The following is a 13,486-nucleotide window of genomic DNA, read 5'->3' on the forward strand; positions in this document are numbered from 1 at the left end:
CATAAACAGAGAACATGTTCTCTGCTTCTCATTTTTCTATAGAAAACCTCATTTGAGAGAACATACTTCTTTAGTATTTTGTCATTTTTTTTGCTAATGTTTACAATTCACAATTATATAAAGCATGTGTCCAAAAAAAAGTATTTAACTATACCTTTTCTAGAACCCCATGTTCCAGTCTAATGAACATGGATTGCTTCATATTTAAGAATATTTTCACATGTTCAAAGTAAGAAAGTTGTTTTTTTTTCTTATCATACTGAAACTGAAAAGTGTTTTTCCATTTCAATGAGCGACTTAATGTGAAAGCTCAAATAACCAACAAGAAATTTCAGATAGCGCATTGCTGAAAGACTTCAGGATAGACTTACCAAAGTATTTTCAAGTATTCAAAGTATTGCAAGGCTTAGAAACTTCATGCCTTGTGGGACCATTATCCTCTATTTAACATAGGCTCACTGTTAACTCAGTGTTATGAAGGGTGGCTCGTTGCTTGGCTAATAGGTATTGCTTCATGCTTTTCTGTATGCTGACAAATCTGGGGGGGTCATCGTACCAGCTGCAAACGCATTCAACTTTTATAAATCTAAGGACAGCCCCTCCCAGTTGGAGATGCCTGCATGATGCACAGATTCTCTACTGAGAGCAAACTTACATCAGCCCCGTGAATGCAGAGAGGTAAAGACCCTCCTCATGCTCACTTTAGAATATGGGATTTAAAGCTCTGAAGGAAATACCAAATAAATTATTACATTTTAATGAAGAAAACATTTTCAGAATTTGTGGATATACACTGTATTTTCATGGTATAATCTATTATTTTAAAATTAAAGGGGAAAAGAAGAAGATCCGGAGACTGATTAACATCCAATGTCACAGGCATATATAAGCTGAGAGAACGCAAGACAGTTAATATTAGTTTCAGTTCCTCCTACATCCTGGAGTTAACTAGGCCATCCACTGGTATTGCTTTTGCAGCAGTACTAATCTTGGTCACGTGCATCTGATTTCTGCTCCAATCATTTTATTTATCAATAAGGATGAACAGTAGGTATAGGGTGGCAAAAATATTACTAGTACAAAAACAGGGCTCACCAAATGATGAAAGATGCCTATGGCTATAGCAAAGTGTGCTGAGTCAAAAACTTACTTGCTGTGCACACCTAGGAGTGCAGTTCCTAGAAAATACCACATCTATATAGATAACTTGCACACAGAGATAATCTATTATCTGAGTTATCTGATGGTTTACTCTCACAGAATATTAAGAAGGTTTTCAGAAGTAAAATGTGTGTGCATGAAAACATGACATCTTTTAAATACAGCATTATGTCTTGGGAATGGTGCTATGGGAGAATTTGGCAGCTGTGACACTAAACACTCTAAGATAGGGAGATTTTACTTTTGTGTGTGTTTGTGTCTTTTCCAGCTTTATAGAAAGTTTTAGGTTTGAGAGTTTTTCCATAGTTAAAAAATAGATTGATTCATTTGAGTAAGTCAGCTTCTCATTCTGTTTTTCCTTGAATGTCTCACATGAATACAATTTTGAAATTGAATGTGAATTTAATGCTTCTGAAAATTGATCAGTAGCAGTATTTAGAGCCAGGTGATCTACAGAGTGAAAAAGCATGAATTTCCCCACTACAATTAGCCAAGTGCCTTTCAGTCTAGGGTCAGATGAACTACAGATTGAAATAACATGACATAGCATGACTTTGACAAGTGCCTCTCAGACCTGATGTAAAACCTTTTTTAGTCACTGTCCACCAAAACTGCTTTTGGTTGCAGATTTCCAAATACTTTAAGCCATCATTAAAATGCAATGCAGCAGAAAAATGTAGTCTTGGTTATCCATAATCCTCTTCCTTGTGCTGTTTGAACTCTTAACACAAAAAACTGAAGAACTTTGAACCGAATTAGAGCTAAGTGGACCAAAAAGTGACAGAAGTAATCATGAGTTTCCTGATCCTACTGTCAAACCTCCAAATTGTGTAACTACCCTACCACACAGAAATTTCTATGAAAAGGTTTTTGTTGGTTTGTTTGCTTGTTTCGGTTTCATTTTGTTTTCTTGGCTCATTTGGAGATCTAAAAGTGCATATAGTGATGAGCTCCATCTGCAGTAAAATCCAAGTAAGGTATAATGGTGGAAAAGGCTCCGGGATTTCCACAGCCACTTTTCATTAAAACAAAGAGCTGTAACTATATTTCCTCCCAATATCAAGTAGAAACTGCAGCTATCTGGTTATAGAAAGATTGAAAGAGCTGTTTAAGTAATTTAAAAGAAAAGCTCAGGGGATTTTAAGTACAGGAGCTGGCAATCATGTAGCTATTTCACCTTCTAATGAATAATGGAAACAGATACAAAAATACAGAGAAAAAGTTTCAGTGGTTCCTCATATTAGTACTAAAAACAAAAGTCCTTAAGAGATATATGAGTATAAACTTTAATGGTTGTGCAATCACTCTGTCAGTACTATTATACCATCTTTTTATATATTCACATCACAGAAAGATGTGAATTAGGAAAAAGTCTGTGTTGATTATATGTATTCTGTCCTTTGTTTTCTTTACTGAATTTTGCTGGAGAAGCTCATTTTTGTAAACATACAAAATTAATTCAGCACAACTAGGAAAAATTAATTTGTTTGATAGCTGGAGTTGTGATGTTAACACAATTCAGGCATTCTGGTGTTTCAAGCAACTTTTTTAGGGCTGCGACTCTGACATCCATCATAGCCATGAAATAGTTTGCTAAGTGATAAAGATTACAGCAACCTCCTCAACCATATATTTTGCATTATATATTACAGATTGTATACAGAGCAGGCAGCTAGAGGGCTAGATGCCTGATTTGATAAAGCTAGGCAGTCAGAAGAAGATTCTTACAACAAGTACAATTATATGAAAGAAACTGGAAATGATTTTTGCTATCTGCGAGCCCTGGAAATCTTGCTGTATTATAGAGAGAGCAGTAACAAATGTTCATAACTCTTAATTATAAGAAGCTTAGAATAGGTAAATACTTACACAATATTTTTGTGGGCTAGGTAACCCAATAGTTGTTACTATTTCTTTTGTCTACAAAGAAGTGTCTATAGTGTAGGTGTCATGACTCATAAAAAAAAAAAAAAAAAAGAGCTGGTTACAGCCAGACTGATGCAAAGTACAAGAGTCCTCCTTGACACCTATGCCATCTCTCAAGCTGTAATGAAGTCCCAAAGGAAGATAAGAAGCATGCAGGCACACACGTATTAACTCACTAGAGCACTATCAATATGTGCCATTTCTAAAAGAAAAGATGATATTCTTGAAGATTAAAAGCACTGTCTTTTTGACATGATTTGTAATTAATAGGAATATTTTTTTTTCTTTTGTAGTTTTAAAAGTACTGTTCTGTCTCTTACAGAGAGCTTTCTTTCTCCCTACCCCCAAAGGAGGAGGAGACACTCTTTAAAATGAAAATGATCTCCAAAATAGGGGGAAGGACTGCATTGTTGGAGTCTATCCACAGTGTAAATTAGAGATAATAACAGATTGCACTAGAAAAGTGGTATATTCTTCCTCCATTTGGGAACATTCTTATTATAGCATAGCTCCTTGATAATAAAAATAAGTAAATAGACAAAAAAATAGATTTTAAAAGGCAACCAAGGATTTATATTTTCCCCCAAAGAAAATGCATTGGCTGACAAACTGGGGCTTAATGCTTGTATTTTGGAGAGGCTGGTAATTAGATTTTTTAAAAATTTTATGTTTGAGTTGTGTTTTTTTGTTTGTTTTTAATATAATGAAGTTCATGTTGCTAATAGCAATACCAAACAAATTACCCTTTTCTATTGGGAAATCTGACCAAAACAATTGTTCTTAAAGGTGAAAACAGCTTTAAGCTCTGGAGCATATAACAGAATTAATAGTTTCAGAAGAATAATGTCTACAGATTCTGCTCTAGGCTGAGTTTTCTGGTTCATTCTAGTAAAGCACTAAGCACGTATTTTAAGAGTATAATTCCATTTCATTTCTCAATTGGTTTATTTCTAGACTTCTCTCTTCTTTTGTGTGTCAACTAGTGGTTTTGGTCCTGTAGGCAAATAAATAATAATAACAATATAAAAAGATGGATAGAGAAAAAGATATTTTGAGTTCATACACAAATTTCAGCTGCAAGTCTGCCTATCCACAGTCTATTTTTCAGCTAGTAGATTAATTATCTAACACAAATAATTTCTTCATGATTTTTCTAGATATTTTAATATAGCTCTGTTGAATTTATTCATGCAGCTTTCCAATATAGTCAGAAGCGTTACATATTTGATTAACTATTATTAACCAGCATTTTTTTAAATATATCTTTATTTTCTTCATAGTAAATAGTATCTTGTTTTAAAGAAACAGATCAAAATTATCCTATTTGCAATTCTATTGCTTTGAAGGAAAAAAATCAGCATGTTTTTATGGAAAGGATTGCTTCTAACTTTGGCAAAGATTGCAAAGTAAGAAAACATGATGGTAACTTCAGTCACAAGGTTACTTATTCTTATGTTTGACTTTCAGAGTCAAAAAAAAACCCTACTGATTTCCCAGGTATTTATAATAAAACCTATGTATTTAAATGATTATTTTCTTAAACAGCTGTTACTACACTGCTTCACTTAATCATAATTCCTCCACTCCAGAGTAGGTCATAACTCATCTTGTGCATTGTAGAACAATAAAACATTGCAAAATGCTTTTCTTAATAAATACTTTTCATAGAAGATTTACCAAATAATCCCAGCTATCTATTTAATAAGGAAGAGGGTTTGACCATATTACTCATCAGCTGTGTAGAAAAGAGTGGTTTAATTAAGAACATTTAACAAGTTTTACTTTGACATTTATCAGTGTGGTTTGGTAACTTTGAGGATAACTTACAATTTTTAAACAATCTTCTGGCTTTTTTAAAACAAAATACCTCCAGTTAATCCCTCATCTTTGTCGGTAGCTTGTCTGGCAGATGGTCATGTGCTATTAATGTAGGTGTAACTCACTGGTGTTTATTGCCTGTAGCATAACAGGTATAAATGCTGCAAAATGAGAGATCTCTCAACAGCATTTTTTTGTTTTTGTGTAAATGCTGTCACAACAGGTAGAATATAGAAGTGAATAAATCACACAAAGCAGCAGAAGTCTAATACTTTACCTGCATTATTATTATGAAAAATAAAGCACCTTAGATTCCTGCTTACTACCTTTCTTTATAGTCCATGTATATTTGGCAGCTGCACAGACCAAATATTCCCTTTTTCTTTTAGTTGCCTGTATGCGTGGACTGCAGTGCAGTCAGTGCTCCTGTGCAATACTGCTCAGCACTCTTCTACATTTTAAAAGTTTCTCAGATTTTTCTTTCATGCTTCTGGGACTGCCAGGACTTTTTTCTGTTTGTTTGTTTGTTTGTTTTACTTTTTTTTTAGGAAAAAAAAAAAAAAGAAAAAAACACTTTTCTTCTTCTTTGCTTTCCTTCTTCATCTTCCCAGAATAAATACCCCATTGCAGAACTACACAGCACTCATACAACCTCACTTACACAGCTCAGCTTCTTTATTTCTATGGAACAAGTCCTAGAATCATTAAGGTGGAAAAGACCTCCAAGATCATCTGGTCCAACCACCCCTACCACCAATATTACCCACTAAACCATGTAACCAAGTACCACATCCAACATTTCCTTAAACACCTTCAGGGAAGGTGTAGATGCCTTTCTACCTCTACATGTGTGTTGTGGTTTAACCCGGCTGGCAGCTAAACACCACACAGCCGTTCGCTCACCCTCCCCCCTCCCTCTCTGGGATGGGGGAGAGAAACAAGAAAAAAAAAACTGAAATCTATGGGTTGAGATAGGGACAGTTTATTAGGACAGGAAAATAAAATAATAATAATAATAATATGTACAAAACAAGTGATGCACAATACAATTGCTCACCACCCGCTGACCAATGCTCAGTCTATTCCCAAGCAGCCGGCCCCCCATCCCGGCTAGCCACCCCTATATATTGTTTAGCATGACGTCAGATGGTATGGAATACCCCTTTGGCCAGTTTGGGTCAGCTGTCCTGGGTCTGTCCCCTCCCAGCTCTTGCTGCACCCCCAGCCTGCCCTCTGGCAGGACAGAGCGAGGAGCTGACAAGTCCTTGGCTTAGTGTAAGCACTGCTCTGCAACAAGTAAAACATCAGTGTGTTATCAACATTAGTCTCATCCTAAATCCAAAACATAACACTCTACCAGCTACTGGGAGGAAAATTAACTCTCTCCTAGCTAAAACCAAGACAATGTGGATGTAGAAAGGCTTGACCATTTGAGCAAGAAAATAAAGCATTTCATCCGTTTTACACTTAATTCCTGGTTTTAAGTGAGTGAGAAGCAGTTTGGGAATGAGCTTTGTCATCTAACACTCTGCAAGACATTTCACAGATCTCCTACCTGTATTCATACCACTAAGGATGTTTTGATGGATCTTTGGCTACTTAAGGTGGATACTAGTTTCAGACAGTTGATTCTGTTGCAATACCCTCTTCTCTGTGCAGTTTTGCAGTTTATCCTCTGCTTCCTCTGCCTGGCAATTACCTGCTGCACTCAGCATGAGAGCAGGGCTGAGCTGGAGCTATAGTGCAAGGCAGGTTCCTTTTCGTTGCCTGCTAACTAATAAAGCCTGTTTACTTGCAGTTGTTGATGTACATGATGTGTGGTGCCTTTGAGCCATCAGCTCAGTGCCCCTCAAGACAGTGAGATGGTTATCTCATTATCATGTTTCTAATATATCCTTCACTATGGTACATCACACAAAAATAAAGTAATAAAGGAACATGTAATTCAAAAAGGATGGGCTGGTATGCCTTTTTTCTTTCAGGCTTTGTGGGCTTCTTATTTTCTTTGCTAGTATCCTCACCTGAAGACTTTTTTTTGTTTTTTTTTTTTTTTTGTTTGTTTGTTTGTTTGTTTGTTTGTTGTTTTTTTTTCCTGGTATGTTTCAGGCTCCCTTCCGTAGCCTTCAGTCATTCTAATATTTTCAAAAATGACAGCATACAGCCACCTATACTCTCCATTTTTGTCTCTCTGATATTCTTCTGATCTGTGATGGTGTTCTAGTTAGTAAATTCATCTTACAACTTATTGATGTAATTGATCATTTTTTCTATTATTTTATTTTTTTTATTTTTTTTTCATTAATTCTTGTATTTTTTATAAATCTTCAACTTTAAGCCTGAAGCAAATAGAGAATGGGCAGTAAGGTTGAATCCTGCAAGACGCTGAAGAGGCTGAAGGGAAAGAGAGAAAAATAATCCATTTGGTTTTGTCTGGGACTACATTACATATATGTGAGCCATCTCAAAATGTCAAGCCTTTTGGCTTTCTCTTACTCCTGTGAATGGGCTAAGAGAAAGAAAATATGATAATTATTTATACTTTATTTATAACAATACAATTAAATGCATGTATATAATTATTTTTTCATAATTGCATATTTCTAGACAAATACAATTTTCATTGTAATTAGATTTTAAATTTAAATGAGGGGAAAAACTACTTTTATCTTTTGAGTCATTTTGAACACTCTCCATTCTCATTCATTTCACTTCCTGGGATTATTGCATTCTGCATCAGATTATAAAGCTTAAGCAGAGGTTTACATGTTGGAAAAAAAAAAATCCAGGCTAGAAAAGCAGCTTATTGATGTTTTTAGACACTGGTATGAAGCGAGTATAAAACAGTGTCAAACAGAGTTTTAGCCAGGAAATGTTCCTGTCTTTCAGAGAATATTGATTTGGAAGCTAACCATATTTCTATTTTAGTCACAAAGCCATGCTAGATGACAACACTTTTTCTAATATGCTTCTCTATGCCTTAAGACAATATGATAATGATAACTTTTATAATTTTTCTGCACGATGTTTCTGCATTGGAAAAAATGGGGAAAAGCAATCTTAATGTGTCTTATATCTTACACTGGTATGATTTTTATTGGTTGGTTGGTTGGTTTGCTTTGAGTTTGTTTGTTTGATTGATTGATTTTTTTCCCATAGTTGCTTTTATTTTACATTGATCTAGCAACAACCAGAAAATAACCTCAAATTCTGAAGGATTCTTACAGTAACCTATCTTTTTATCATTTAGTTAAGACTAATTTATGAAGGAAAGGAAAATACTGCAATTTTTTTTTCTGTTTTTCTGTTTTCTGTTTATAAGAACATGTCCTGAAGGTGCAGACTACGTGGAGATATGAGCATGACAGGAAAGCTTGTATGGAAAAGTTCCTATAAGACAGAAATGTGTGAAATTAAATATGATCTAGTCTTTGATCAAACGGTATATAATCAGTGCAACTTATGTGTAGGTAGGCATTCTTATGGAGACAAACATCCATTCTCAATTTTATTCAGCTGGTAGCATTTTTAGTGTAAATTTTGAAGATCATGGATTTGTATAATAGATGAGGAAAGGAACCTCTGAAGATCAGCTATTCACGCTCCTCTGCTCAAAGATATGAAAAGATACAAAACTGCAAAAGCAATCATTTATGTACAAATGTGATCTAAAATTTTACTGTTATAAAAATAAATATTGGATTTTTTTTATCTATACTTTCTCTTAGCAAAATCAGAGCTACAGAAACTACCTACACAAGTGTAACTAGAGTCCTGTTGAAAGTGCAGCTCCTGCCTAAATCATATAGATCCATATAGATCATTTTTAATGACTACACTAACAAATATATGGCTACAATATATGCATATGTACAGTATAGTATACACAGTGCAGTACTGCCTATATAGTAAATAGGGGTGGGCTCCATTGGTGATCATGCTGGGCGATTAGGAAAAGAGTAGAAATAAATTTAGCAGAAAACAAAGGTTTATTTTACAGTTAATTTATTTTATATTACAACTATATGTTGGATGTTCCCTGTGTCCATTGCTATTTCATACCTTCTCAGATAAGCCTATTCTGTGAATGGATCTGAAAAATCACCTGAAATGTTTTATTTGCAAATGAGCAATTGACATATTTTCCTCATTTTTGTGGACTGATGAATGACATGTAGGAGATGGTAGTTGAGTATCAACTTTTTTTTTTTTTTTTTTTTTTTTTTGTAGTCTGTTGTGTCCTGTGGTATTTCTATGAAAAGCATTGATTTATTGTATGCAGTAACCTGAGCATGAACTGCATTAACATCTTAAGGTGATACTGTTCTTTTGGAGATACCGCTGTATGTAGAAAATTAAGGTTACCTCCAAAGTACATAAAAGACACGTTTACAAACTACTTAAAAGTCTCAGTCCCAGTAGGAACACTACAACCCAGCAGAATACCAATTTAAACCCTTAGCAGAATTTATGGATGTAGATTTTGATTACTAGGTTCTATGTTTGATCTAAATAATAAAGCTTATTGATTACTTAATTGTTATCACTTATAGAATGACAACACATGCATAGGGTAAAATGGAATGAGTGAATCCGTTTGGTTGCAAAGTACTGTGCTATTAATTAGTCAGCTTTGGTTTTGGTCATTGGCTTTTCCTTCTGCCCTGTCTGAAATCATATCTATGTTAACTCTAGAATTGTTTCTAGGCTTATTTTACAGATCTGTATAGATTTATAGTCTTCATATTTATAGTTGCAGAGATTATGCAATCCATTAAAAATAGTAAAGACATTGCTGGATCTTTTTCTTGGGAAGCTTTGGCTTTGGAAACTTTCTGCAGAGCCTTATACTATGAAACTGCTATTTTGTAGATGGTACCAGAAATAGTATTGGAAAGGATCTTATTTTCAGACCTTTTAAATCAAATTTCTGCTGGATTTTGTTTCATTCTCCTGAGTTATCCTTTTTCCCCTGTGGGTTGTGACTACATGAAGCAGTCAGCTAAGTGGGCTTAAGGCTGAAGCCCAGACTCTTATTCTTGTTTCCAGGCTATTTGTTGTGAAATTTACAGGCAGAATAATCAGTTTATATGACAGAAAGCTAGCATTGGCAAGAATGTGAGGAGTCTAATGGGTATATAGGACCAGTGAAGATGCAGTCTGGAAATCACTGGAGTATTGAAAGACCACAGACATCAGTTTTTGGTGTTGGACAGGAACGTAATGAGATTCAGGGTTAATAAAATTTCCACAAAGCTGTTTTGACATCCTTATGTTTTTCTCTTCAACACACTTGTAAAACTAAATAGACCAAATAAGTTTTTGCTCAGAAAAAATAAATTGAATAAAATTAAATAAATTTATCCTTACCTGAAGATAAAAATTGTTTTAATGGTTTCGATATTGTCATGATTAGATAACTAGCAATCCTGTACAATGTGAAGAAGTGTGTTAATCATGTTTTTCCAACAGTTAAAGATTTTACATAGCCATTCTCCAGAGCTTCCCTTAACACAGAACAGAGAAAGAAAAACTAATATTTTGTGAGTCATGTTCAGCAAATCTACAGAATTCAGGTATTGAGTCACTTACCCTAATTTTCCTTTTTTTCACTGAAGTGTTTGTTTGTTTGTTTTACTTCTTCAATGTCTACATTATCTTAGTTTCTAAGCTATTTAGAATTTCATGATTAAAAAAGCTGCCAAGAGCTCTAAAATACTACACACACAGCTTTTCTGTATTATGGCCCCATATGAAACACAAATTGCATCTCAAGGGAGGAAAATTATGGTCGTTCTCATACTTAACAAGTTGATATACTTGGACTTCTACTGATTTCTTTATATGCCAGGACATGACTTCTTGCCCTGGGGTAAAATCATGCAAATTGCTTTCAAAGTTACTGTACAAGTGCTGTCTTCCCCAAAGTTTTAGCTCCAAATATATCTAGGAGCCAGATATATGCTCAGATTTTTTCACTGGTTTGTTTGTTTGTTTGTTTGTTTTAAACCTTCTGGGAGAATTGACTAGAGGTTAACGTACTCATCAAGCAACCTTCCAAAAAGTTAAATATTCATTATTAAGGAGAAAAGTTGAGAAAAATAAATAAATAAATAAATAATAAAATAAGTAAAAAGATTATACCCGTCCCCACCTTACTCTTTGTAAGGTTTACCCTGAAAGCCAGACAAGGTTGGGCTTTCTTAAAAGCTCTCCCTAGATATGTTGCTGTCCGCAGTGAATCACTGTTCAAAACACTCATCGCACTGATTCGGTGCTGCCGAAACAGCTGGGCAGCTTTGAGAGTGTTTGGAAATAGGCAGTTGGTAGGTAAAAAAAAAAAAAAAATGTTGGGAGAATATTTTTCAAGATCCACTGTATTGTCTTCACCTTTGCTTTTCAAGAGCATTCCTGAAGTTAGATGCACTTGTTTTTATAAGTAGTATGAAGTTTTATTTAAAAATAAAAATATCAGTGGGAACTTAGAGTCAGCACTTCCACAATTTCTACAACCTGACCTTGAGTCTAATCAGATAGATCCATAGAACCAGTCCTGCAAACATTTATGAGTCTGTCTGGACTCAAGTTGAATGAGGCTAGGCATATACTTTTAAAGAAGAGGAAGATTTTTGACTTTTATTTTTCAGAAAGATGTTAGCATTCATTGTAATTTCTATTGATATTATGTAAATCTTTACATGAATGTAATCTAGCAGTAGGAATATTGAAAATTTTTCTCCACTGTATCTTTTGTCTGCAGTAATCTGTAAGCTTTTCCAGAAGTGCAGCCTGCCAGAACAATGTACAAGCAGTGCCAGGTCTATTGTCTATTTTAAAAGTTCTTCCTTTTGTCTTCATCTGGCCTTATTAACAGTCTCTTCTTGATTTTGTTGTGGGAATTTTTTTTTTTATTATTTTTTTTTTTTGTGGTGGTGGTGGCGGTGTTTTTGTTTTGTTTGTTTGTTTAAATTAGCACAGGGTTTGCTATGAAAGATGTGTATCAGAGCAGAATGGGATAGTAATTTCTTATCCCTGTTTTGGAGAGGGAGGTATGAATACAGAAGTAAAAAATGACAGATTATACCAACCACATTAACTGTCTACTCAATCCTTGATTTGGGGCAGGAGTTAAAGAGGTTACTTTTTGTGTCAGTGACAGATTTTATATTTTGAACAAGAAACAGAGTAGATCCTGCCAATCAAAGTATCTTTAAGTATTTTTGCTAATGACTGAAGTGAAATCAACCTTTAAGTTTTAAAGAAATATATGAAAATTAAAGTTCCAACAAATTCTGCTGAACGTAGATGGCTCATGTGAGAAATTTGAATGCAATGAATATGCTTTTTCAAAAAAAAAAAAACAAAACAAAAAAAAAAAGACTTTTCAAAAGCTAACCATTAACAGTCTGTTACTAAAATCTTGGGCTAGCTTCACAGGCTATTAAAATTTGTCCAAAATATATGAATGATTTAGGATAAGGACTTAACAGAAGACTGAAGAGCTCATGGCAATTCACAGTATTTGGTCACGTAGAATAAAGTACTGTTGGCAGATCTGTTGTTCAAATTTTGCTGTTAATTCAGTATACATTCTGTGCTGTAAGTAGAGAATGCTGAAAACATCTGCTTCCACAAAATATGTCATCTTTATCTTTCCATTAAGCAAGAAAAAGAGATAAGAAGAAATCTGAGAAAAATGCAGGAACAATCTGATGAAATGACTCTAGAAACTGTAATTAAAAAGGGAGACAGGGAGGAGTGTTGAGTTGCACAGTAAATGTAGATATAAAAACAATATATTTAACCTAAGAGATTCTTTAAGAGACACTAACTCTTGTGATTTAAAAGATTTGTGATAGTTCATTGAAAAATTTCCTGATAATGGAGAACTGAGGCCTGAACTGAGGCATTAGGCTTTTCAATGGTATGATAATCCCTTATTATGTGTTTGTATTTTTTCCATTGCCATACAGTAAGTTTCCAAGGAATAGAACATATGGCATGTGTTCCACCCCTCCACCCCCCATATTGTCAATGCTTCTAAATGTGTTTCTTTTTGTTTTGTTTTTCTGCTTCCAAATGCTGACTAAGAACATTAGTATTCTAGTTCAATTTCAAATCCTTTCCTGAAAATGTATTTTGTCCTTTTGACCCCTCAGATACTAAGCATTATTCACATGGTCTAGGACCCAAGTCTTGCAACAAATCAGTAAAATTACATTTCTATTTTGTTCCTCCTCCTCATGAAGTTAATGAGAATTAAGACAGTAAAAGCTGATAATACTATTTTGAGCAACCAAAATACAAAATTACTTACTGGGACATTTAATATTAACACCTAATTTAGCCACATCTCTATATTTCTGGTTTTAGGGCTTTATAATTTGAATTCATCTTGAATTGTATAGCTAACGACTTGGTTTGACTACGTGTCCCCATAGAGATTCTTCTATTAAAGACTACTGTCTCTTGACCCTGGAAAAATCTTTAGACCACTGGCTTTTGACAGCAAACCACTAGTGTTTGCAGCTGTGAAAATGCTCTTTTTCTGCTTGTAATAAGCAATTATAAAGACTACTACATC

The 13,486-nt window shown here is 34.4% G+C and overlaps 1 protein-coding gene across 1 annotated transcript in view; it reads left to right on the top strand.

Moving 5' to 3' along the window:
- KCNH8 (potassium voltage-gated channel subfamily H member 8) overlaps window positions 1-13,486 on the top strand; it is a 194,115-nt gene that overhangs the window by 160,166 nt on the left and 20,463 nt on the right. The gene's annotated exons all lie outside the window — the stretch shown is intronic.

Source organism: Oxyura jamaicensis, chromosome 2, assembly GCF_011077185.1.
Source record: "Oxyura jamaicensis isolate SHBP4307 breed ruddy duck chromosome 2, BPBGC_Ojam_1.0, whole genome shotgun sequence".
Taxonomy (NCBI): domain Eukaryota; kingdom Metazoa; phylum Chordata; class Aves; order Anseriformes; family Anatidae; genus Oxyura; species Oxyura jamaicensis.